Raw genomic sequence first — 25,477 nt, forward strand, 5'->3', positions numbered from 1 at the left:
CACTGCTTGAAATCCTATCTTTCTTTTTTGCTAGGAACGTTGCACAAATGTTGACAAGGCTTAAATAGGGCGTGAAGAAGAATTGCAGGATTGAATGGAGTCAAAGAGAGGGTTTTTCATGCTTCAGAGGACAACACAAGACCCCTGTGGGAAGATGGTTCTACTTTTCTCATAAGTATTTTGGTTGTGATCATGCTGTGTGTTCTTGGAATGTTCCTTTCTCTTCCTCTGTTTGCCTACCCGGACAGTACCAGGACTTCTGCAGCTCAAGGGATATTTTACTTTCAGTGGTAAACAAAACGTTATACTGAAAACAGCTTTACTAGTATTGATGGGGGAGCAGGGAGCAGAGAAATGAAGATGAAAGGTCAGACAGAAGAAGGAAAGAAGAAGAGAAGAGATGCAAAGCAAGGGTGAGAAGAAAAGGTGGAGAAAAAAAGAGAGAGAGAGGAGAGAGAGAAGGCAAACAAGAAAGAAAGAAAAGGCCAGAAAAAGGATGGACAGAAAATAGCAAAAGGGAAGAAGAGTGAACAATAATTTAAAGGAGAAGGCAGAAGATGCTAGAGGAAAAGAAAGGAGGAGTCCAAGAGGGGTAGAGGACCAGGAGGCTATGGAGATGAAGAGTTAAATATGACACTTCATAGAGTTCCTTTTCACATTAATGCTTCTTTTCAAATGGAAATAGTGGGGTCAGCAGCACAAGGCTGATGCTGCGGTTGGACAATGGCATAGTTAGCTCTGCTCAGAGCAAGTGACAGAGAGAGAGAGAGAGAGAGAGAGAGAGAGAGAGAAGATGTTTGCTGGAAGAGCCCCCATTCTTCACTGGGAGTTTGACTGCGTGCGCCTGTTATTTCCTGCAGCTCTTGCAGAGAGTGGGGTGGAATAGAAGGTGGCGGTGGTGGGGGGGGAAGTCTGGCCTGAGCTGCAGTTCTCTTTGCAGGCTGTAGTCAGGCTTGTCACAGAGGGCCCTCGGGGCACTAAAACTGGCTCAAAGAATGTTAACAAGAGTGTGTGTATGTTGGGGGGGGGGGGAGCCAAAGGATTTCAACACAAATAATCTTCAAGGAGTGTTCTATAAACAAAAAAGACGGCCTCACGCCAGGAGCACCTGCCTCTCATTGCATTGACATTAATTGTTTGGGGAAGAAGAAAAAAAATTCTTTTTGTTCTGTGTGTGTACGCCTGAGTGTATATATTTGTGTGTGAGAGAGAGAGTTGAAGGGGGATTGGCTGCAGTGATAGCACAGCATACTGTAGGCAGTGCCAATTTTTCCTTGGTCCTTTTTTTCAGTGGCCAGAGCACACGTCCTCACTCCTTAGAGGTGCCATGCAGGTACAGCCTGGATACAGATTCCATCTGGTCACTAGAAGGTGAATGCACTGCTATGGTCATAACGGATTCTTAAGTATTATTGTCATAACTAGAGATCCCAAATAAGATCACTACCCAACCTGAATACATGCTAAAAAAGGCAAAGGGTGGATTATTTAGAAAGGGTGGATCTGAGGATCAGAAATTAAGTGATTGGCTGTAATACGTCTGTGGCCGAAACAAAAATGGAACCCAGCTATCCCAAGCACCAGTCCAGTGTCGTGAAAAGGTTTGGGATAATTGCTCACCGCCAAAGTGTCTTTCTCAGCTCCATTGTTGAAATATTGGATTATGTCCAAATCATAATTGGGCTGGAAATAAAATAGTTGGAGGCAATGCTCCCTCTAATTGTTTATGTCTGTGAGCAGAATGAATTTTGTTGTGTGCACTAATATGGGGATGATGTGCAAAATTCATTCTGTACATGGACAATCTGTGATGGGGAGGGGCTGAGAGGTGTGGAGTGTGGGAGGGGCTCAGGATTGGGAGCAGTGTTCCCCTAATCTTCTCCATCCATGTGTGGAATACATTTTTATGTGCACTGACGCATGTGCAAATGTGCACCACCAATAGAAACAAAAAGCCTTGCTGTGGGTACTCTGCTAATCAGAAGTGCCTCATCTGAATCTTTCCTGAGTGGCTGCACAAGTGCACAGCTCACAGGGAACACTGGTTGGGGGGTCCCCGCATCTCAAAAATAAATGAAGAGGACTTAGCCCAACGGAGAACAAGTCCAGTAATAACTACAAGGCTTCTCACCTCATTCTTTAGGGCTCTTTCTGTCTGGGGAATAAATGCACTTTTCAAGGATCTATGTAGAATGCAAATAGGATTTTCAGATATAGATCATTCTGCTCCAGGTTTCATCTGTCCATCTTTTTGGAGGATAGCAAGTTTCCTCTCGCTCCCTGGAGTTCTACGCTGAGCAACCTTAGCCATTAAGAATTTCAATAGCATATATCAGCCAGCTAGTGTTGGGATACTCATCAAAACCTGGCACAATTTCTCTTTTTATCTCAAAGCATGTAAGAAGATCCTGCCCACAGTGGGATCAGAAACATGATCGCTTACATCTGCATTTGAACACAGCTGTTTGCTGGTTAATGTGATTCTAAAGGATTTCCTGAAAACTAAACACATTTCTCCTGGTCACAGAATCAGTGTTGGCAGCACATGTGTTTATAGACACACTTGCAGGTAGGTTCTTCTTCCACTGTGGCCGGGGCATAAATCATCTTTTGTAGATTACTCTTTGGCAGCCTTTGCGAGAGGCAGCTTTGCACAGCAAGGTTGAGAGATACTGTATCTGCTCAGGCAATGCAGCCTAAGGGCTTTGATACAATGAAAGAGGCGGCTGTAAATCAAGGGGTGAGGGTGGGCAGGGGCACAAGGTAATTAACACCTCAGGCTCTGATCATCTGTGATGCGCTTTTCCGGGAGGGATGAGAAAATCCACATTTCTTCACTCCAAGACTGAAACCCCGAGGGCAACGCATGACCCTCCCAAGCCATAATAATTCAGGAGCTGTTTTTCCTTCTGGCTATGTCTTGAATCACTCCAAGGGCTAGCCTTGAAAGGTCATCCACCTATGTAGGTCTACAGAGGATGGTTATTTCTGAGACTTCAGGATGGTGCAATGTCATAGGTATTACAGCAGGAGACAACAGCCCTTTCTCCATGAGTGGGACCCATGATAAGTAAGCAGATTTGGCTGTGTGTGTGTGTGTGTGTGTGTGTGTGTGTGTGACACTTCTGGAAACTACTTGTTCTTTCTTATGCTAGCTCATTGAGCACCCAACTATTCTAAGCTGCTCACCAGATGTTCAGGAAGAATAAGAAGTGAAGTGGAATCAAGCAGTGACCACCTCTGTTGAATGACGGAGGTCCGCAGATGGAATCATGTTTGCCAAAGCAATGAGTTGGTTTAGAAAAGGCCTCCTCAATAATAACCGGGTGCAGTCAAACCAGAAATGTCTCATTAGCTCAGGAGGGCCCATTTGGAAAGTTCCACTGGAGAGCAGGTTAAGGAGAGAGATTCCAATGGCATTCTTGTACCACTTTGCACCTTGCCTAAGTGGTTAAGTATCATTATGTTCATTTTGCAGGAGGGGAAATTGAGTCACAGAGGGAATTATGTGAGTTCCCAAAAATCACACCACAGTGAATGAGTCATTGAGGTGACAGTAGAACCCTCATTTCCTGACTTGTGAACTAATGTCCTATCCACCACACCACACTGCAAAATGAAACTGTATTCTAACTCTGAACATGTTCCCATGAAAAATATTTAGGTTTATGGATAACTGCCAACACAATCCAGCAGACAGAGCTTCCTCTTAAGGCACCCCAAGACTTACTACAGAATGTGAATAACATTGGGCAGCTGCCCCATGTAGCAGACTCAGAAATTATCCAGCAAGTACTGTGAGCCATTCAGCTGCTGGAAAGGGGGTAGCTCCTTTGGTTTTAATGGAATCTTGCTGATTTACAGTTTGCCCCGTGTGATCCAGTCTTTTAGGAAGGAAGGCCTCGGCTATGCTTATAAGCTATACTGGCATTATAGCTATACTGGCAAAGTCCTATGAGTGTAGATTCATCCAATACCAACAAAAAGTGCCAGAATAGATTATACCAGTTCTTTGAACAAAATAAGCTATGCTAGAAAAAGTGCTTTTATGCTGGCATAACTGTGGTGCCAGTAGGGTTTTTCCCAACATTGCTATGTCATTTCAAAGGAAACCACACCTCTCACTGAGATTGCTACACTAGCAAAACTTTATGGGGGAAACCTTCCCTTGCGTAGACTCACAGGCTTTGAGATGGAAAGAGAGCTGCCAAAGGAAAATACAGATGAACCTCAGAGTTACAATCACCTCAGGAAAGGAGGTGGTTCATAACCCTCAAATGTTCCTAACTCTGAACAAAACATTAGGGTTGTTCTCTCAAAAGTTTACAACCGAACATTGACTTAGAATTTTGAAACTGACTAGGCAGAAGGCAAAATGCTGCTTTTCCTTTATTTTTAGTGGTTTATGCTTTACATGGTTCTGTACTGTATTAGCCTTTTTTCCCCCCTCTTTTGTTTTTGCTGCAGCCTGATTGTGTACTTCTGGTTCCAGGTTGACCAGTTAGTTTGTAACTCTGAGGTTCTATCGAATGGCTGAAACCAAATGTATCCTGTCCTTTGCTTTGAACAAGCTCCAGGATTTAATGATCAACTTCCTTATTATTAACTTCTCTTTCTCCTGATATGTATTTTGGCTGAAAAGACAGAATCTAAACTCCCCTTTCCCTTGCCATCTTTACCTCCACTTTATGACTGGGATCCTCTTAGGCTTCTTTAGTTGGCTTTTTCTCTAGTCTCTTTGAACTTCAGTCTTATTCGACGGCATTCTGAACATCCTGGTGAAGTCTTTCTTGTCTCCCTTACTCTTCCTTCAATAGTTACCTTCCCTTCCACATATTCTGGGGTTATTTGCTCCAAAGAGAATTGAATACCCAACACTCTCCCCCGCCCCCTAAAAGGCAATCAGGACTAGCCAGAGGTAGCTAGAGAATGTATGTCCTGCAACCAGATCTTCTAGGTTAATGGAAAGTAGTGGGGCATAGTGAACCCGAGAGGGGATGAAAAGATCATCTAGGGTCCTTTAGAACATTCCAAGAAGGAAGGAAGATCCAGCCATATTAGGGTCAGGCCATCTATCTGCCCAAAAGGAAAAAGACTCTTCTAGTGATACTTCATTTAAGGGTTTGGCTACATTGCAAAATTGGGGTGTGCTCTTAACTCAGATTAGCTAACCTATATTAGCTAATTTAGCTGAAAATATTAGTGATGACATTGCATCTTGGCTTTTAACTCAGGTTAGCAGCTTTATTCAACCCCAATTCACTCCATGGGCTTTAACTCAAACAGTGAACCCGACTTAAAGTTGAGTTGTCGTGACTTCACTGCTATTTGAACCCGAGTTAGCAAGCTCATCCTGAGTTAAGAATATACCTTTTTGTCCCGCAGTGTTGTGGTCATAGCGTAAGACAAAATAAGAAGGTTCAGTGAATCTTGCAAGAACAGATTTTCACGTCATTTCTAAAGTAAAGAATTTGCTTTTTGAATAAAGCTCAGATATGAAACAACAAGCCTCTAGAAATCTGCCTGTCATCAGTGTTCAACAGCCCTGAATTTTCAGTTGAGGAATTCTAATAATCTCTCTTAAGCTTCCAAGACACAGATGGCCTTCCAAGGGCAAAGACCCAAGAGAAAAGGAAGGGGAAAAATTATAAGGGAACCAGAAGATTAATATAATGAGGGACTCATTTCCATAGCATAAAAAACACATTTTTCATAGATTAATTTTCACAGTTCAGCATTGCTGGTTAAAAAACATTGCGAACAAGTGAGATATCCCTAGGTCTATGTGAAGAAGAGATGAATTATGGTACAAAATGAGTGATATCTGTGTTGAGGGAGAAATATTTGAAAGACATGGTCCATAGTCTCCTTTTTTAGGGTCTGACATTCATCCTGTCCAGCCAATCTAGTCTCAGGATAAAAAATAAACAAATAAATCCCAGATTCACTCTTTATAATGAAATCTCCTAGAATACCCTGAGTTGCGATGGCAAACTGATAGCTGATAGAACATGATCTCTGACTAGCTGGGTAATGGTCACATATCGTAACCATACCACAATGCTTCTTATATTTTTTAAATCTTACATCACACCTTAGACTCTTACATCTAAAAATTCTCAGCATCTGTCTGCCTCTCTCTCTCTCTCTTTTAGAGATTTGTGCATCTGTGTGTCTGTAAGTCCGTCTGTCGTTTCCTTTTATTCTAACTTAAAGCAAGGTTAGGGTTGGTTGTGCCAGGAAAATGGGATGTCCCCAGAATTCAATTGTTTTCCATAACATGGAAAGGTAGCGGGCTAATCGGAGGGACAGTTATACACAGAGTGACCACTGGGGGTAGCGAGCATGGGGAACAGCTAAACTGCAGAGTGATGACTGGAGTAGCAAGCATGGGAGACATCTATATTGCTGAGTGACCACAGGGGAACAGCCACAACAGTAACAGAATGGGAGTGGGCCTGGCCTTATTGCCAGCAACCAGCCTGGGTAATTGCCTTTTAAATTTTTTAAATAACAGAGATTGCCTATCTCCTAGAACTGGAAGGGATCTTGAAAGGTCATTGAGTCCAGTCCCCTGCCTTCACAGCAGGACCAAGTACCATCCCTGACAAATTTTTGCCCCCAAATAGCAATTGAACTCACAACCCTGGGTTTAGGAGGCCAATGCTCAAACCACTGAGCTATCCCTCCCCTCCCTGTCCCAAACAGTACCAGATGGGGAAGGCCTGGGACCACATCTGGGGCTGGGCAGTATAGCCTAGTCCCCAGGAGATGCTAGGGTTGGGTACCATAGCCCAGCCCCCTTGAGGAGATACCCCCACTCCAAGGAGAAGCTGGGAACTGTGCCCCTCCCCGCAAGAGATGCTCACTCTCTATGGAACTACGGAGAGGCCAGGGCTGGGAATCGTGGCCCCACCCCTTGCCTTGATTCCTGCACCCACCCTTGCTCTAAGCCCCACTACATACCCCAAACCCTAGCCTGCACCTCCACTCCTATCCTGAGCCCCACCACTCCTTCCAGCCCCTGTCCCGACTCTTGCACTCCCCCCCACCTGCCCTGGGCCCTCACAAGGACCTGAGCAATGCCAGGTAAATCCTCTAGTAATTCATAAAAGAGCTCCCTTAGGACATATTGGATCCTCCAGTTAAAGTATGTCGAATTACAGTCAGGACCCATGTGAATCTGCAGGTCCATTGCTGTGAAATGTTGTAATGGAACTTATGAGAGAAAATTGCAGATTCAATAACCAAGATTGGTCACAAGCCCCTGTCATCCCCCAGAGCCACTGATTCTGCCTCCAAAGGCTTCTACAAGTGGGCTTGATGCCACAGCATTTCTGTGGCTACAGAATTACAAACCAGTAGGGACTTTTTTTGTCAATCTGTCACTTACACTGAAGATACTTGGGAAATCCAAGTAAATTCATGTGGGTTGCTCACTGGTTGCTCAAATACATTTCCCAATAAATCCGCCCTTGTCTCAATTCCCTTTTCCTTTAGTCCAGGGGGTCTACTCTTCCGCCACAAGGCGAGCAGTGGCCATGAGCCATTGGTACCCTAATGTGTTACAATAAAACTTCAGGTGTCTTACAGACACCATAGCACGAACAACTCAACTCCTTTGCAGTCCAACTGTAGTTCGATGCCATGTCCTACAACCCCCCCGCTCCAGTTTAACCATTAACAAGCTGGCTAGCCCCATGGAGACAATGGTCTGTTTGTTTAGCACCAAGAGCTAAAAAGGAGCTCCTATCGGGGGCCCTGGCAGATTTATCAAAGCGAAGTGATTAGCTCTATTAGAGAAGGGATTTGTGTAAACAAAAAGACAGGTGCAAAGAGGCTATTCCAGCTGGCAAAGGCTTCATAGAGCTTTCAGCATTTCAGTGGCAATAAAACTTCTTCCAGGAAACAGAATCAAACTGGAGAGAGAGCATGTATATTTTTAACTCATTAGCTCTGACCTTCCCATTGTCCATCCATTCTCTGTGGGACTGGCTTCCCCATCCCAGCTGTCACTAGTTCGAAGGAATGTGGCTTTTTATTAACCCCCACATTCCTCATTGTTCCCCACTAGGAGGCAGGTGTCCCTAAATCCACAGCGCTTCCCTCTGTTCTACATGCAAAAGGGGGACAGACTTACCTCCTTGCCCCTCACCCACTAGTATTTCCCTTCCCTCTCTTTTACCCTGGAAAAGGGGAATTGTCTTCATACTCCTTACCTTCAGAAAACTCTCCTATATCCTGTTGGAAACGAACGTTTCTGTCACAGCTTTAACCTCAGAATTGGCTCCTCCCCGTAACAATCAGATTTTTTTTCTGTACCACTAACCCTCTGCTCCCATACATACTGTCAAATCTTCCCTATTGTGTGTGGGAAAGGGATCTTTCTTTGTCTCCATACCTTCTGAATGTGCCCCCATTCTTGACACCACAATGGCATCTTCATAACTTGAACAAAGACACCTAAAGGAGGGCGACTTGGTATTTGCATCACCTTGAACAGCTAGGCAATTAAATGGCTTGTTACAGTCCAGCGGGAATCATTTGTGCCTCTTCCACGGAAATATAGCTCTGTATATCCGTCTGGAAGGTGAAATAGAACTTCTGTGGAAAGCCCCATGACTTTGACCTATCATGGGAGCCCCGTCTGTATCTGGAACAATTACCTGGACCCTGATTAGGATCAGAAATATGGCCCTTTCTTACACAGTGTATTCACTCCCTCTGTGTTGTTCTGTCACATCTACCAACCAAAGCCCAGTCCCTGTCTCCTGTTAACGGCTCTGCAGAGCAAGCCACATCTGTTGAAATGAAGGTGAAATTTTATTATTCTTCATGCATCATGATAAAAAATGTCACCTAAAATTCTGTAACTTATAAAACTCTTTGTTACCTCTGGAGATAACCAAAGCTGAAGGATCCCAGGTTCTCAGTGGTGTTTGCAGCACTGGCGATGTGAAAGATAGCCCTTTGCTTTGGAAACTGAGCAACCTTGACATGTAATTGGTTGAGAGTGGAGGAAGACAGCTAAACTACACAGCACTGTGTTTTCTTGTTTTGCAATAATATGCACATTTTTCTGATTCTTGTAGTGCCTAGACTACTTTTTTTAATGAATGGCCTCATTAGAGTAGCCATATGATGCATTTCATCTGAGTGTAGCAGACTCTAAAAGGTATTTGTAAACCAAATTGTACAGTTTTGGCCCAGGGCCAGATTTGGAAATGTATTTAGGCATCTAAAACTGCTTGGAATTTTCAAAAGTGCCTAGGCAACTAAGTGCTTTTGAAAATCCCACTAGGTGCCTTAACACATTTAAATATCTGCTTCTAAATCACTTTGCAATGCACTGAATGCTTCTCATATTGTTGATTTTCCCTTTCTACATGCAACAAATACTGTGTTATCCAACTCAGTTACACAATTAATAGTTACACTAGAAACAATATTCACCAGACATTTTATCACACAAAAGCATGGAATTTCCTGCTCTTTGTGTATACACAGCTGGGGTAAGCAAAACATGTGCACACTCACATATCTGAGCTAGACATAACATGGTGAATTAAAGGGTGGGGAGCTGCAGTTCTAAATTGGATTGATTTGGTTGGGTTTAAAACAACCTTGGTCTACACACAAAGTTGCACTGTTTAAGTAAAGATTTGGATCCTGCAGCCACTCTGTGTGTGGATTTACATTGGGTTAGCTTGTCCTCATTAATTTGCAGGACCTTCACATGTGACACTGATGGACAGATCTGCCCATTTATTTTGGTGTGTAAATGGGACTTGAGTTCTTTTGAAAATCTGGCCTTGATTGTGGCTGCTAAGAGAATCTGGTCACCTGTGTACCAGAAGCCAGAGGTGAGACCAGCTGCTAACATGGTAGCTATACAAACTCTTTCCTCATTGACCGCAGTGCCCCTCAACCCATAGAAATCCCCACTCCCACCGGCTCCCTCATTTCTCCAGTCACAAGTCTTCTTGGGAAGAATTTAAAAAAGTAATCAAAGCTGGAAAAACCCAAACTTAGCCATGCCAGGATTTGAATTCAAAACATATCTAACACCAGTGGAACGCTGATAAGAGGCTGTGGCAAAGCTCTGGCTATGCCCCATGGGTCCTGTGCTTCTAGGTGATTATGATATGTCGCAGAGGCTCACTGTGACCCTCCACACTGCTTCTTATCTTTTCTAGGGGCCAGGGTCACAGCTAACTGAGCCATCCTCTTCACTGGCAAAGGTAAAGGATTGAGGTGAAACCCCTCCATAATCCTGGCCTCCCTTTCTAGGAGTAGACTTTTTAGTGGTGTGAGGCGGGTTGGGGAGGAAGCCGGACACACCCACTACTCTGAGATCTGGTCCAGGGGCCCTAGCTAGCAGCAACTGATGGGTTTTTCCTCTAGCCTCAATACAGCAGCCTTTTTCCCTGGGCCACTTCCCCAAACACTCCCCTAATGACTTCTCCCTGATACCTGAGTAAATCTTTCCTGCTTCAGCACAAACACTTTTTCCTTTCTCAGTCCTCAGCTCTCCAACAGCACTTCCTCTTCTCAGTCCTTCCCCCTCCCTTACCTGAGGGGAAGCCTTTTCAAGTAGGGCAGCAGGCCTTAACTGGCCGCAGGTGCCTGATTAGTCTGCTGCCTCAGACAAGCTCTTAACTAGCCTCGGGTGCCACTCTGCCTTGATTATGTGGCAGCAGTCTCTGGCAGCTCACTCAGAAACAGAAAACCATTCACCCAGCTCCCAGCATGTCTGCCCTCCACCAAACTATTGTAGCCAGCTAGCTGCCCTGGGTCTGTCACAAGGCCCCTTTACACAAAAATGGGTAAACTGGTGGTGAACAGTCATTATCTTTAATGCACTACTTTTATTAGATTGGGAGCAAGGAAAAATTGATTGGAGCAGGTCAACGGCCTACTGGCTGACCATAATAGCTGGATATTAATTGCACTTCTAGTCTCATGGCTAGCTGGCTTTACATGTATGGAATAGAAATGAGGCAGAGTGGTCACCTTGGTGGAGATTTAGATTCTATTCCCAGCTCTGCTACTGGTTCACCGTGGGCTAGTCATTCCTCTTCCCTGTGGTTCAGTTGTCCCATCTGTGAAATAGGACCGATCATGCAGGCCCTCTTTGTGAAGTGCTTTGAGATCGATGGATAAAAGGTGCTCTATAAAAAGAACAGATGATGAGTTATGACCCTGCTAACTGCAGGGCATGCTTACACTGTTCTAAAGCTGTCTGAAGTTAGTGTTTGTCTTTGAATGCCACTGCAAAATAAATGCCTGGGGGCTACATTTTCAACATAGAGGTGCTTATATTCTGTCCACAAAATATGCACATAAAAAAAAAGTTGTGAATGAAATGCATGTTTCCATTTGCAATTACCTGTTTGCATATGCACACACATATTTTGTGGATTCAATTTAGGCTCCTGTGTTTACAGAAATGTCACACCTAATACCTGTTCATGAATTAGTTTGAGGCTGCTGCTCTACCAGTTTACTCTGTAGATGTCTTACTTTCAAAATGTGCAGTTTTGTTCAATATTAGTCTCATGAAGGCTTCTTTCTTGCCCCCCATCATCTCTTCCTCTTCATCTTAGTCCCTCATTTCCATTAGAACAGAGCTACTCAGCGCGCGGCCCACGGACCACATGCAGCTCATGGCCCATTTGTTTGCGGCTCACGGTGTAGTTTGGGTTTATGCAGGGCTCAACATGTGGCCCACGGGTGGGAGCCAACACAAAAAGTGGTCAATATAATGGTCTTCTGTTGATATGCGTTTTAGTGATTAAATTCCTGCACTGTCATTGCTCATTACAAGTGCTGTCATATGGGTGGAAATCGGGTAAGTGTTGCATTTTATTAATATCAGCAGAACTGACTTAAATGGGGCCTGTATGTTGTGTAGTCTTGCCTTAATCTTTGTATTTGTGCCTGTCAGTGTGAAAGAAGTGATTTGCATATATTTGCATATATATTTGCATGTATATGCAACCACACTTAAGTTGCGGCCCTCATCATGTGCTGTGAGTATCATTGTGGCCCCCGGGGCTTCCAAAGTTGAGTAGCCCTGTATTAGGGGATGCCCATATGTTTTCTATACATAGGAGACTATAGCTGTGACCAGGTCTTTAACGGAGCAATGTGAGAGCTGTTAGTAAAACAGCAAGATGTATTCTCTATCGGCAAATAAAAGTGTTAATGTTTATGCAATCCAGAGTCCAGGATTCTGGGTGGATAGTGACCTTAGAGCAGTGTTTCTTAACCAGTGGTACGTACGAGTACCCTTAGGGGTACTCAAGAGAAGTCTGGGGGGTACATCAACACAACTGAAATTTGGAGAAAACTGAATTTTTGTTTTAAGTTTTATTGCGTTTTATTATTTTTGTACTTTTTACACTTCAAAATTTCATCGCCCACCTGGCTATGATTAAGTTGTTTAAACAAATATGTTGCAATGGTAGAAAAAATGTTGTGTGTCTGAAAACTAGGTACTGCAGGGACTTATAATATTTTTTTGGAAAAAGGGGTGCTTTTTTAAAAAAGGTTGAGAAACACTGCCTTAGAGTGCTTTGTGTTGTGCCCCCATGGCTTGCAGGAGTAGTTCTTATCTGAACTGGGAGGAAACCTCTCAGATTTGAAGATCACCTTCTAATCTGTAATCCCTCTTGCGTTAGCTCCCTTAATTTTGTTTTCACATCTCTTTTTTTGTAGTAGCTGCTAGGAGAGTGCTAGACCTACTATTTCACATCCTCCAGTCCAAGTTCTTTGGTGGTTAATAGGATAAATGTGGGTAACAATGCTGCTGACTTTAGAATGGAGGAATCAGAGTGGCCGCTTTGTGAACTCTCTCTGGGCCTAAACTGATAAGGGATGTTGAACAGTTTCCCTGTGTCATAATTGTGACTAAGGGCCCAAACCCTCTAATTCCAACAGAAGTACCCCATGCTCCGATGTCCACACTAAGGGTGTGTCTAGACTACAGGGTTTTGTCGACAAAAGTCCACTGCCACTGCCGCTGAGTTCTGTCGACATAACGTCGACAGAACTCAGCAATTTTGTTGACGGCTGTAAACCTCATTCTACGAAGAATAAAGCCTTTTGTCGACAGAGTTCTGTTGACAGAAGGCATTATTGAATCTACACTGTCCTGTGCATCTACACTGTCATGTCGACAAAGCGGCTTGCTTTGTCTACAGAACTGGATGTAGTCTAGACACTCTTTGTCGACAGAAACTTTGTCGACAGTACAGCTTCTGTCGATAAAGAGTGTCTAGACTACATCCAGTTCTGTCGACAAAGCAAGGTGCTTTGTCAACATGACAGTGTAGACGCAAAGGACAGTGTAGATGCAATAACACCTTCTGTCAACAGAACTCTGTCGACAAAAGGCGTTATTCCTCATAGAGGGTACGTCTAGACTACAGGCTTTTGTTGATGGAAATTCTGTTCTGTCGATGAAGAACGTCTAGACTACATCCAGTTCTGTGGACAAAGCAAGCCGCTTTGTCAACATGACAGGGTAGACGCAAAGGACAGTGTAGATTCAATAATGCCTTCTGTCGACAGAACTCTGTCGACAAAAGGCTTTATTCTTCGTAGAATGAGGTTTACAGCCGTCAACAAAATTGCTGAGTTCTGTCGACGTTATGTCGACAGAACTCAGTGGCAGTGTAGACACAGGTATAGTTTTGTCGGCAAAACCCTGTAGTCTAGACACACCCTAATAAAGTACTGTCGTTTCACATTTGGAACAGACTTCCCTGCTACAAGCAGTGCTCAGCATTCCCTTGTTCCAGCCACAGTTTCATTGCTCTGGTGACACATGTTCTGTTCAAAGTGAGAAGAGCGTGGAATGGTCCCTCCTCCCAGCCCTCTGAGGGTACATCTACACAGCAGCGTTATTTCAGAATAATGGGCATTATTCCAAAATAACATAGTGTGAGTCTACACTGCAAGCCTTTATTTCGAAATAACGTTGAGCTGGAGGACTTCTTGCTCTGACGCATGGTAACCCTCATTGAACGAGGAGTAAGGGAAGTCAGAGGAAGAGTGCTCTTCCTTCAACTTCCTGCTGTGTAGACAGCGCCAAAAGCCGAATTCAGCTATTTTGACTTACGCTATGCAATTGACATCGCTGAAGTTGCGTAGCTTAATTCGACTTTAGCCCTGCTGTGTAGACATACCCTGATGGGCTGAACCACTCACGTTCAGTGCTATAAAAAGTACCTGTATTCCAGACTAGTCAAACATACGTGTGACTCCCAATGTCCTCCACCCTCTCCACCACACACCTCTTGTTGTTTTATGGCCCTTTGCCATTATTTATTTTAACTTACATGTACACACAACCAATCATTTACACAAGTACACTCCCACAGCCACCATCTCTTACACACACTCCTTTTAAATGACATACTAATACCACAGCATACAAACTTCCCATCAGTACAAAAACAATCACACAAGCAAGCAGCACATGCATACTCACATACTTTGCTATACCAAGCCTTTACTGTATTCTTGTACAATCATTTCTGTTTTACCATTATCAGATAATTTGCATAGACAATGAGGGGAACTTGTTCCACTTTATCTCACCTGATACTGTACAGCTGTTGGAAACAGAAGGCTCAAAAAGGCTCTGCTCCTTCATTGAGATGTAAGAGAAAGAATACATTTCACTCCCCTGAATGCAAAAGCATGGGGTCTCCTCAGTGATGGCTGGATAAATTCATCAGAGTGACACGGGTGCCACAAGGAACTTCATTTATTCCTCTTCCAAAGGATTAATATTGGATTGGGGCAATAAAGGAGGGGAAAATAGACTCATGAAAATTCATGCAATTATTTTTTGGCTAATTTCTCAGCGTTTTGCTGCTGAATACAGAGGAAGTGCAGTTCTTGCTGCCTGGAAGGCATGTGGCCTAGTGGAATAAACAAGGGGCTTGGGTCCAAGAGTCAGAAGACTTGCATTCTAACCCCGCTGTGCTATTTTGTGACCATCACAAAGGAAATTCAATAAAACCCACTATGTTAAAGCAATGTTTTGAAACCCAGATTTTTGATTCCTCTAACAACCTTAACTCCCTCCTGCCTACACCTTACAATAAGACCTTTCATTGTGTGGTCACACAAAGTGTAGGTCCTTAACTCATGCAGCCAATGTGTGAAAAGGCAGGCAGGGCACAAAGATGCTCCCCATAGTCTTTCTAAACAGGCATGCTCAGACTGCACTCTGTCACCTAATCAAATCCATGCAAATGTTCAGCCTCATCAGCAGGCTGGGCATAATGGGTTCAAGGAGGGCAGCTGTTCCATATAAAGACAAGGCAGTGTTTACCTAACTATGCAGAAGTGCCTGCCTGTATGGCTCCGGGAGAACAGGCCTGCCACTACAGGAATAGGAATAAGTGTGCCAGAGGACGATGTTGCATACCCTGGATGTGGGGGAAGCTGATGGTATCAGCAGTAGCAGGTAGGCAGTCAGTGTGTGCAGCTTGCATGGAAAGATAATGGGAATATGGTCATGAATCCCAAAGATAATGGGAATTAATTCACTACTCTGAATGCTGGGGGAGGGGAGGGATTCAGGGCTATCTGAGAAGAAACATTCTCCAGATTCAGATAGCACTGGAAAATGTTGCCACCATGACCGATGTTTGGTAGTGCAGCACCAATAGTGTAGCGAGGGGTGGGGTGGGGCGGGAACAGTTGCCCCCGGGTGCCACGCTACAAGGGTGCCAATTTAACAGCAGAGGGAAGGATGGCGCTAGGAGTCTTAGGACCCGGCAGGCGCTGGCTGGACAGTGGAGGGAAGGACAGTGCTAGGACCCCGAGGGCACTGGCCACTTCTGCACCTGCAGGAAATTGAAACTGAGCGTGAAGCGCCTGGCGGGGGCAGCGCATAGGGTGGGGGTTCAGGCTGAGCATGCGCAGAATGCAGCCAATGCACAGGCCCCGTCTGCGACTACAACCCCCACAATCTCCTTCAATGCCAGTCAGTCTGAGTCTCTGCCCATTGAGCTGCAGCATGAGGGTCCTTGCCTGTAGCCCGCCCCTTCGAGAAACCGCAGCTGCCCATTGGCCAAAGGGTGCGTCAGTCTGGCTGGAAGCCGAACGGACTCGTGCGCCAGAGGGAGCCCCATGTGGCTGCAGGACAGGCCGGGGGCGGCAACTGGAGGTTGGGGGGCACAAATTTTGCCTTGGCCCCAGGCGCATAACACCCTCGCTACACCTCTGTGCAGCACACATGGTGTCAATCTTGCTGCACCCATGCACACCTCTCAGCTCCAGAATGGGGCTCTCGCTGACGCACGTGTGGTAGGAACCCAGCATGTTCCGCACAACATTGAAAATAAAGAGCCTGCAACCCCACAGTAAAGTGAACAGTGGTCTGGCAGGCCCACAGATGTGGGACTAGAGAGCCCCAATGGCAGAGTTGATTGGCAGCTCGGAGTGGAGCCAGCTGGCGGGGGCCAGTGGGGCAGCGGAACCTGCAGGGCACCAGAGCCCATAGCCAGCGGGGTCACTGGGAGCGCTGATGGGGTAGCAGAGCTGCCGTGAGGCTGGTGGGGCCACTGGGAACTCCGGTGGAGCAGTGGGATCGCTGGGAGTGCTGTCGGGGCTCGTAAGAGGTTGTCGGGGCTGAGCGCTCCAGCAGGACTATCGCAGCTTGCAGGGCTGGCAGGCTGGAGAGAGAAAGCTGGAGAGAGGAGCCCAGGTGGCGAGGAAATGAGCCCAATGGTGAGGCTGGTGCCTCACTTCCCAGATCTTCCCTGGTACGGCAAACTCCCTTGTCTGGTACCAGTCAGGTCCTGAGGATGCTGGGTCAGGGAGGTCCAACTATAGTTATCACTGCAATATCCAAGGAACTGCATATCCCCCTTACGCTTAGGATGGGAAACAAAGCCTACATGCACCAAAACACCTATTTGCACACTAACTCCCACCAAAGTCAATGGGATTTAAACGTCTTCATGTATCTGCTATTGCCAGTGGTGTCAGTTGTATCCTATATACTATGGACTACTGACTCATTGGGAGACAGATCAGCCATGGACGCAGTGCCCCCCATCTACAGTCCTATATACCTGAACCTCAGACAGCACCTATTCCAGTGTGGGTCCCCAAGACACTTATTATTAGCATGACACCAGGGCTACATCTACACTGGCACCCTTTTCCGGAAATGTTTAAAATGGAACAGTTTTCCGTTATAAGTATTTCCGGAAAAAGCGCGTCTACATTGGCAGGATGCTTTTCCAGAAAAGCACTTTTTCCGAAAAAGCGTCCGTGCCAATGTAGACACGCTTTTCTGCAAAAAAGCCCCGATCGTCATTTTTGCGATCGGGGCTTTTTTGCGGAAAAGAAATCTGTGCTGTCTACACTGGCCCTTTTCAGGAACAGTTTTCTGGAAAAGGACTTTTGCCCGAACGGGAGCAGCATAGTTTTTCCGGAAAAGCACTGATGATTTTACAGTAGATCGTCAGTGCTTTTCCGGAAATTCAAGGGGCCAGTGTAGACAGCTGGCAAGTTATTCTGGAAAAGCAGCTGATTTTCCGGAATAAGTGGCCAGTATAGACATTGCCCATATATTTGTTAGTAATATTAGTATGGTCCGGAGATTCCATCCAACATCATGGCCCTGTTGTGTTAGACAACGTACAACCCACAGAAAGAGGTAGTACCTACACGAAAGAGTTTACAACCCAACTAGACAAGACATAGAAAGAGGAGGAGAGAGGGACATGACCTGCAAAGAGAAGATTGGGAACTAATGCATCTAGAAATGAAGCAACTTGCCCAAAATCACACAGAAAGAAGAGCTGACCCTAGATCACCTTAGCCCCAGTCCAGTTCACCCTTCCACCCAGGACATCTATATTACAACTATCTTAGACATTAAACTTGTCATCATTGTATTACAGGGGCTTTGGGTACACTAAGTATAGTACAGGAACAGGGCAAGGTTAAACAGCTGCTATTTTTCATTCACAGTCTTTTTTATCCTGCATTTGGAGGAAAACATACCAAGTGTGAGATTCAACCTTGACCTCTTCCCTCTCTTCAAAGGCTTATGCCTGGCTTTTTCTACGGGACACTAAAGTGGGCGGTAGGACATGCATAGCACCTTGCATTCTCCCCCCGGCTCACACAAGAGCATGGAGTACATTTTCTTCTTCTGCACTGTTTTTGAGAGGGGCAAGTGCATCTAATTTGCTAAATGTACCTAGTTGCCAATTAGACCCAATAGACGACAGGTGACAAGGCCAAAGGGGGATTTCCACCAGGGTTGCTGCATCCTTAGATTACTCTGCAGATTGCTGTCCCACATTTCTGTTCCTCAGCATGGCATAAGATGGTCCTTGCGCCCCACTTTTTGAATGAAAGATGGAGTTCAATTTTATAGACCCTTTTAGGGTTTGCACTGTTGCTAAACCACCAGCTGGCCCTAACAGCACTTATTATGTAGATTGGCTTGCTGCTTGACAGAATGACCTGCCCCAGATTGCATGATGGCCTGGAGTAGTGTATTTCTATCATGAAAGATCAATTATTATGGCTGGACTGCAGGCAAATAACACTGTAGATTAATACTTCTTCTCTCCCCTTCTCTCTTTGCCTCCAGGGGATGAGTGTTTCAAAGTGTCTTAGGCCCAAAATGGTATCATCAGTATATGTGTTTAAAAATATAATAAAAGAAGGAAGCCCCTGTGGGTATGTATTCAAACACTTAGTCGAGTGAAAACACCCAGCTGCATGTATGTAGCATCTTCCTTCCCCGTCTCCCTGGAGGGCAGAGCTCTCTGTGGTGGAATGTAGGTGTGTACACGTGTCAGGGCTCAGTAACCCTTGGATTCCACCCTCTCCAGCACAGAAGGGAACCGCAGCCTGGCCCGCCTCCCCCATCCATGCGTAGAAGCCGGAGTGGGGGGAGGGTGACCCCCTCACAAGTAGAGGCGAGGGTGTGTGTGGATGACCCAGCCCTGCCCCTCCGTGAGTAGAGGCTGGGGGGGCAACCCAGACCCCCCTCTTGAGGAAAGCCACGGGACTTGCAGCCTTGGCCTCCTGAGAGAAGCCGTCCTTCCCCTCCTTCCCCCAGCACTGGTAGGAGCTGCCATGGCAGTGCAACCCCAACCCCTCGGAAGAACCCCAGATGGAGCAGTGCCACCCTCGCTGTCATGGGCAGCTCCCCTCCCCCATCTCCCAGTGCCTGATGGGATAGAAGGTTTGGTCTCCCCAGATAAGGCACAGAGTTGGGGTGACTGCCCCCCTGAAGAGCAGCACAGACGCTGAACCAATCCAGCTCCAGGAAAGCTCAGCTATGAGGGCTCAGCATCCAGGAAACCAACCCCCAAAAGGAACCAAAACCCCAAATAAATCCATCTTAACCTGTGTAAAAGTTACACAGAGAAAGCTCATAAGGTCAGCTGCTCCCTTTATCAATGAAAGCGATCTGAACAGTAGTTACTTCTCCCCTGAGGTAACAATTATTTACCCTGAGCTTGATAATAAACAAGTATTTTTATTAAGTATAAAAAGTAGGATTTGGGACGGGTGGTTGCACATGAAAACAGGCAGATCAAAGTAAGTTAGTAAGTGAAAATAAACAAGAGAACACCAGCTAATTCTAATGTTTTAAGACACTTGTTAGATGCAAATTCTTGCCCTAACCAGTTGATCTAACATGTCTTTCAAAAGCCAAGCAGCCTCCTAGCTTGGGCCCTTTCCCTGTTCAATTTTTTAAGTTTCCAGCCCGCATTTTCAGTGGAAAGGAGGGGGAGGGGGATCTCCTGGTGTCTGGCAACTGCCCCTATTGTTTGGTACCCCCGTCCCTTATGTCCCTTTTATCCAAGGTGAGAATTCTTTGTGCTCAGTTCAAACTTGTCTCACCTTGAGGCTTTGTCTACACTGGAGGGTTTTTGTGCAAGAAGCTTTTTACAGAAGAGATCTCCCACAAAAACTTCTTGCACAAAAGCACATCCACACCGCAAAAGCACATCGCAAAAGGAAAAGCGCGTCCACACTCTCATGGACGCTCTTGTGCAAGAAAGCTCTGATGGCCATTAACAGAATGTCCATCAGAGCACCTGTGCTTTTTCTGATAGGCTCTTTTTGCACAAGAAACCCCTGTTGCCTGTCCACACATGCCTTTTTGCACAAGAGCTGTAGCACAAGAAGGAGTTATTCCTTGTGGGGAGAGGAATAATTCTACCGGCAAAAGCCTTCTGTCCTGTTGATTTACTGTATTTTTTTTGCACAAAAAGGCATTTGAGGTGTGACTGCTCCACTGGTTTTTGACAAAAACGGCTGTTTTTGCGCAAAAACCTTGTAGTGTAGACATAGTCTGAGTGGAAAAGTACCAGATCCAAAATGGGTTTCATCATCAGGTGGTTCTAGGACCAACCACAGTTTGGACTTCTAAGACCACTACTATTCACAGGTTGTTGGTTTGATCACCAAGCCATTAAATTTCCCGCGCATCAGTCATGGCCCTCGTTAGCACACTTAGAACTATAAACAGATCCACATTTCATATTTCTAATTTCACGTGCCAGAATGATACATGCACAAAAATGGGGTCAGCAGATTGTACCACTTTTGTCTAAAGTGTCTTCGAATTATTCAGACTCCCACTCAGCATAAGCCAAGTTTCATAAAGCATGGGAGGCATGACACTGTCATTGACACCGAGCTCTGTATGCACTCAGAGTGGAAAGGATTGCCACTCGCATGATGGTCCTTCCAGCTACAGGCATGCCCACAAGACGTAACACCATTGTCAGGGACATCTTTGGGCTGCGACAAACAATACTTATGTCCAGTGCTTAGTACAATGGACCACTGGACTCCTGCCGCTACTATAATACAAACAGCAATGTTCTTCCTCGGTGCATTATTAGACCACAGCAGCTTGGATCTGTGCCATGCAGCTGCAGAAGCTCCACTCTCTGTGATGGGACAGGTGCCCAGGTGCAATGCAGGCATGATCTGCAGTGCTGGTAATCTGAAGAGAGGATCATCCTGGTGCAAGGGATGTAGAGACACAGAGCTGATATACTGGCTTGTGTGCCACAGATCCTTCTTACTGCCCTCTGGGAAGCTAGTGGCCCTACACCAATCACAAGCTAGGTTTTTGGCCATTTCTCATCATTTTAGGCCGCAGGGTTGCTTCTAAGTTAGCATGGGAAGGAAGAAGTGCTCGGAGGAGCAGTAGTATTGTAGCAATGAAGCTGAGAGCCATAAGCCAACTTTGCATACCACACAATTTGCATTTTGGGTATAACTCAATGATCTGGCCTTGTCTCTAGAGGAATTCACTAGGCGTCGTGCCAGGTAACAGTGCTGCCAGCGCTCATGATTTTTCATGCATCTCACGGTATTTGGCCTTTTTCCCTTAAAGTCCCAGCTCCTGGAATCTTGTGATCATGGAAGACTCTCAGCTTTCATTTCATAATATTGTTCTAGCACTTGATTGTTGAGAAGAACTTGGGAAAGTGGCCTGAGTGGATGCGAGCATCTGAATAACCAGAAAGCAAATGAAAAAGAGCCCTCTGAAATCTCATGCTTTGGCAGCCAATCTCAGGAAAAGGTTCAGAAAAGGGCAACAAAAATGATTAGGGGTTTGGAACAGCTGCCATATGAAGAAAAATGAAAAAGACTGGGACTTTTCAGCTTAGAAATGAGGAGAATAAGGGTGCATCTACACAGTGTGGCAATTTTGGGATACCAGAAGTATCCCCAAATAGCTACCCAGCGTCTTTTGAATGCGCCTGCTATTTCGAGATAGGTCTCAGAATAGTGGATGTGCTATTTTGGCATCCCTGTGTAGATGTGCCAAATTTCTAAATAAGCTATTTCAAAATTCAATCGCAAGAAGATATGCAATTTGTGTAGCGCAAATTGTTTATCTTATTTTGAGTTTAGGATACTGTGTAGACATACCCGAAGGGAGGATATGATAGAGGTGTATAAAATCATGACCGGTGTAGAGAAAGTGTATAAGGAAAAGTTATTTACTTGTTCCCATAACACAAGAACTAGGCATCACCAAATGAAATTAATAGGGAGCAGGTTTAAAACAAACACAAGGAAATACCTCTTCATGCAATGTACAGTCAGCCTGTGGAACTCTTCGCCAGAGGATGTTGTGAAAACCAGGACTTTAACAGGGTTAAAAAAAACCACCTACATAAATTCATGGAGGTTAGGTCCATCAATGGCTATTAGCCAGGATGGGTAGGAATGGTGTCCCTTGCCTCTGTTTGTCAGAAGCTGGGAATGGGTAACAGGAGAGATATCACTCGATGATTACCAGTTTTGTTCATTCCCTCTGGGGGCACCTTGCATTGGCCACTGTTGGAAGACAGGATACCGGGCTAGATGGATCTTTGGTCTGACCCAGTATGACTGTTCTTATGTCCTAGGATCCATCTGTGGCCTGACAAACCGTTTTTGAATGTCTGAGGAGGGCAGTACTGGTCTTCTATAGGAGGTCAGGTAGATAATCCCAGTGTTCTCGGTTGCATTGAAAATCTATGAATCTTCATTGCTAGATCGTATTTCTGAAGCATGGGCAGGCAACTTTATTTGTCATGCTCTGCAGTCTATCATTTTATCTCTATTATCTAGACTTTCCTTTACATTTTCTAGTCAGCCCTTGCCGACAAAGCAGGATCAATAGTACTTGGGTAGACAACCTCCCAGGAAAACCGGTGATTCAGTCGAAACCATTCTTCCCTGTGAGTCAGTGTGATCCAATGTCACAGGCTGGAGCTCAGGGGGATTGTGTGTCTGAGGTGTTGTTTTTGAAGTTGCACAAGAACAGACTAGCTCCAAAGTCCCATAAAAATTGAAATGTAGATCATTCACGCTGCCGTTTGAACTGAAGACATTAGTCTTTGCTTTTAGTTCCTGGCCTGAACTGGTTTGTGGAGTTGCTGTGCATTGTTAAGCAGCCGCAATTGCAGATTCATCCCCAGTTCTATATTCATAACCTCTGAACTAGTTGAATTGGTACAAATACTCTGTATCCTCCATGTATGTAAAATCAGAACTGGACAAAACCCTCTAAATATGTCCTTAAAGTATTCACTTAAATCAATATGACCATTTATTTTGGCTGATCGTTTACTTTATGGGAGTTCCAATCTATTCAGATGGTTGCATTTTACACGCGTGCACACACACACATGCACACACACGTGCTTGTGGAAAGCACATTTTAAAACTTCTCAATAAGTTGATTCTCTCTAGTCCAGGACTCTTGGACCTCACTGGTGCTGAACCAAAGAATTTGCTGAACCATGGGAAGTCAATATTGTCTAGCAGCATTACCAACACTTCCACTGCTTACTGGGCCCTTAGAAGACATGTAGGGGTAAATTAGAGCTAAATAACAGCTCAGAGCACTGAGAGCCAGGACTGGTGGCTGTAAACAAACTTTATGGGACCGAGGGAAACTTGGTCGCACCCATGATAAGTGGACATCCAGCTAATTAAAATCATGTTTGATCCGGATGTTGCCGGATCAAAGTGTGCCGGATTAGAGTTTCGACCAAAATAAAATAGAGATCAAGGTATAAATGCTAAGAGAGGCAGTGTGAACTAGGGATACTTGGCATGCAACTCAAGAAACATGGGCTCTGTTCCTTGTTCTGCCACTGTTCTGCTGAGTGACCTTGGACAAATCATGTCACCATTCCGTGCCTCAGTTTCCCCAACTGTACACGCTTGGTTATGATACTTCTGGTGCAGATACAGTACTTGTTTTTAGATCTGTGGACCAAAGTACCCTATTAGGGCTAAGTGCTTTGACAGTTATGCAAAATATTTTTATGGGAAGAGAATTATATCATGATGTACACAACTAGTCCAGTGAAGAGAATATTTAAAACCTGCAGGGGGGGCATGCTTTATGTCAACAGACTGTGTCTCTAATCAACCTTCTTCAGTGAGGATTTAGCTCTAGTTTAGTTCAGATTGGGAATGGCCTTCACTTCCTCATTCAGTTTTCAGGATCAGTGTATTGCACCCTCACAATGAAACGAACTGGTGAATGAAACCTAGTACATTTAATAAAAAATGTGAAGTCTAAACGTGGGGGAAGGGGGAACAAGGTGGCATGGGGAATGGGAGCGGAAAAGCTAACCAGGTGAGGCATGCAGCTCTGGTGGAAAGATTTATAATGGGTGTGTGTGTATGTTGGGTTATGGGGAGGAAGAGAATGATGAAAAGACTCTAGCCCTGGCAAAACCAATGGAGTTGAGATTTCACCCTGTGTGTACATGAGATAAAATCAAGCTTTCTGCATCCTCCCTCATTTTCAGTCAACTCCTTGTGACCCATTCCCCTTCAGTATCTTTTGAGGGTGACCTTAAACCCTTGCCATTCAGAACACCAGCCTGACCCTCTGTTTTCTGGTCCTTTCAGCCAGACATACTATTGTCTGAAGTCCTTTGAAATGAACTCTGGAATATTCCAGTGCAGTCAGGCTTATGTCTGGGGAAGACTTTGGTTACAGATAGTTCCACACTGCTAGTGGTGCATTCCTAATCTCTCCCTCCCCTGCTTATCCCCTCCCCCCCCACCTCAAACAGTCTGGCCTTTTGTTATCTTCAAGAAAAGCAGTGAAACAGGATTGCTCAATTAACATATATGTACCTTGGCAGGGCACCAAGCAGAATCACTGACTCCACCCTGCCTTTCCTTCCCTATAGCCATATAGTTACTCCCTCCCTCTTTTACATACCATTCCTCCTCCCTATCTAGACTAATCTTCATCAGTCACTGCTCCGCCACACTCCTGCTCTGACATGCTTGGAGTTTTGGTACAATTCCTACGGCAGGTTGTGTCATGTCCTCTCGTGCTGGCTGCTTTACATGGATCCAGGCCCATGCAAAGTGTGCCTGGAGCAAGGCTCCTCTCTCGCGCTCAGTAATTTAGGGCGTATTTCCTTATTGCTTGGCACGCTCGCCTACTTGCTTTGGAGAATTCGCTAAAATGCAGCACAGAGTGAAAATCAGCCAACATGTTGCAGCTTGTGCCATTTCAGCTCACGGCCCTGTGATTTAGACACTCTGGGATGCAGTTGGGTTACTTCTGGAATGTCAAATGAGTTTCACTTGTTTAAAAACAAAAAAGGGCAATTGATATCAGGTTTATGGGCAGGTCAGCTCGCTCGTCTATGGAAAGTGCCTCTATTTCTCTGCCTGTCTGACTCACTGTTTCCATGCTGCAGGAAGTACAGTATCTTTTTCTTTCCTCCGCAGAAGCCCTTATCCATGCAGGATATGGTAGAACCTGTTAAAAGAGAAGATGTCTGTTTCAGTGTCTCCTCCCCTTCAGTTCTGCCTATCCTGCTCTGCCTTGTGCATTTTCCATTGGGGTATGTCTATGCTACGGGATAAGGTCAAATTAGGATACGCAACTTCAGCTACATTAACTCAACTTTTGGTGCTGTCCACA

General features: G+C 45.1%; 1 long non-coding RNA gene across 1 annotated transcript in view; it reads right to left on the reverse strand.

Moving 5' to 3' along the window:
• Positions 1-10,858: 10,858 nt before the first annotated feature.
• The window catches only part of LOC142829012 (uncharacterized), a 55,267-nt gene continuing 40,648 nt past the window's right edge, over positions 10,859-25,477 (reverse strand). The window contains exons 3-4 of the long non-coding RNA XR_012903226.1: positions 25,235-25,312; positions 10,859-11,171 (exon numbers count right to left, since the gene is read on the reverse strand). This is a non-coding gene — a long non-coding RNA (uncharacterized LOC142829012). The remainder of the gene's footprint in view (positions 11,172-25,234; positions 25,313-25,477) is intronic.

Source organism: Pelodiscus sinensis, chromosome 4 (genome assembly GCF_049634645.1).
Source record: "Pelodiscus sinensis isolate JC-2024 chromosome 4, ASM4963464v1, whole genome shotgun sequence".
NCBI lineage: Eukaryota > Metazoa > Chordata > Testudines > Trionychidae > Pelodiscus > Pelodiscus sinensis.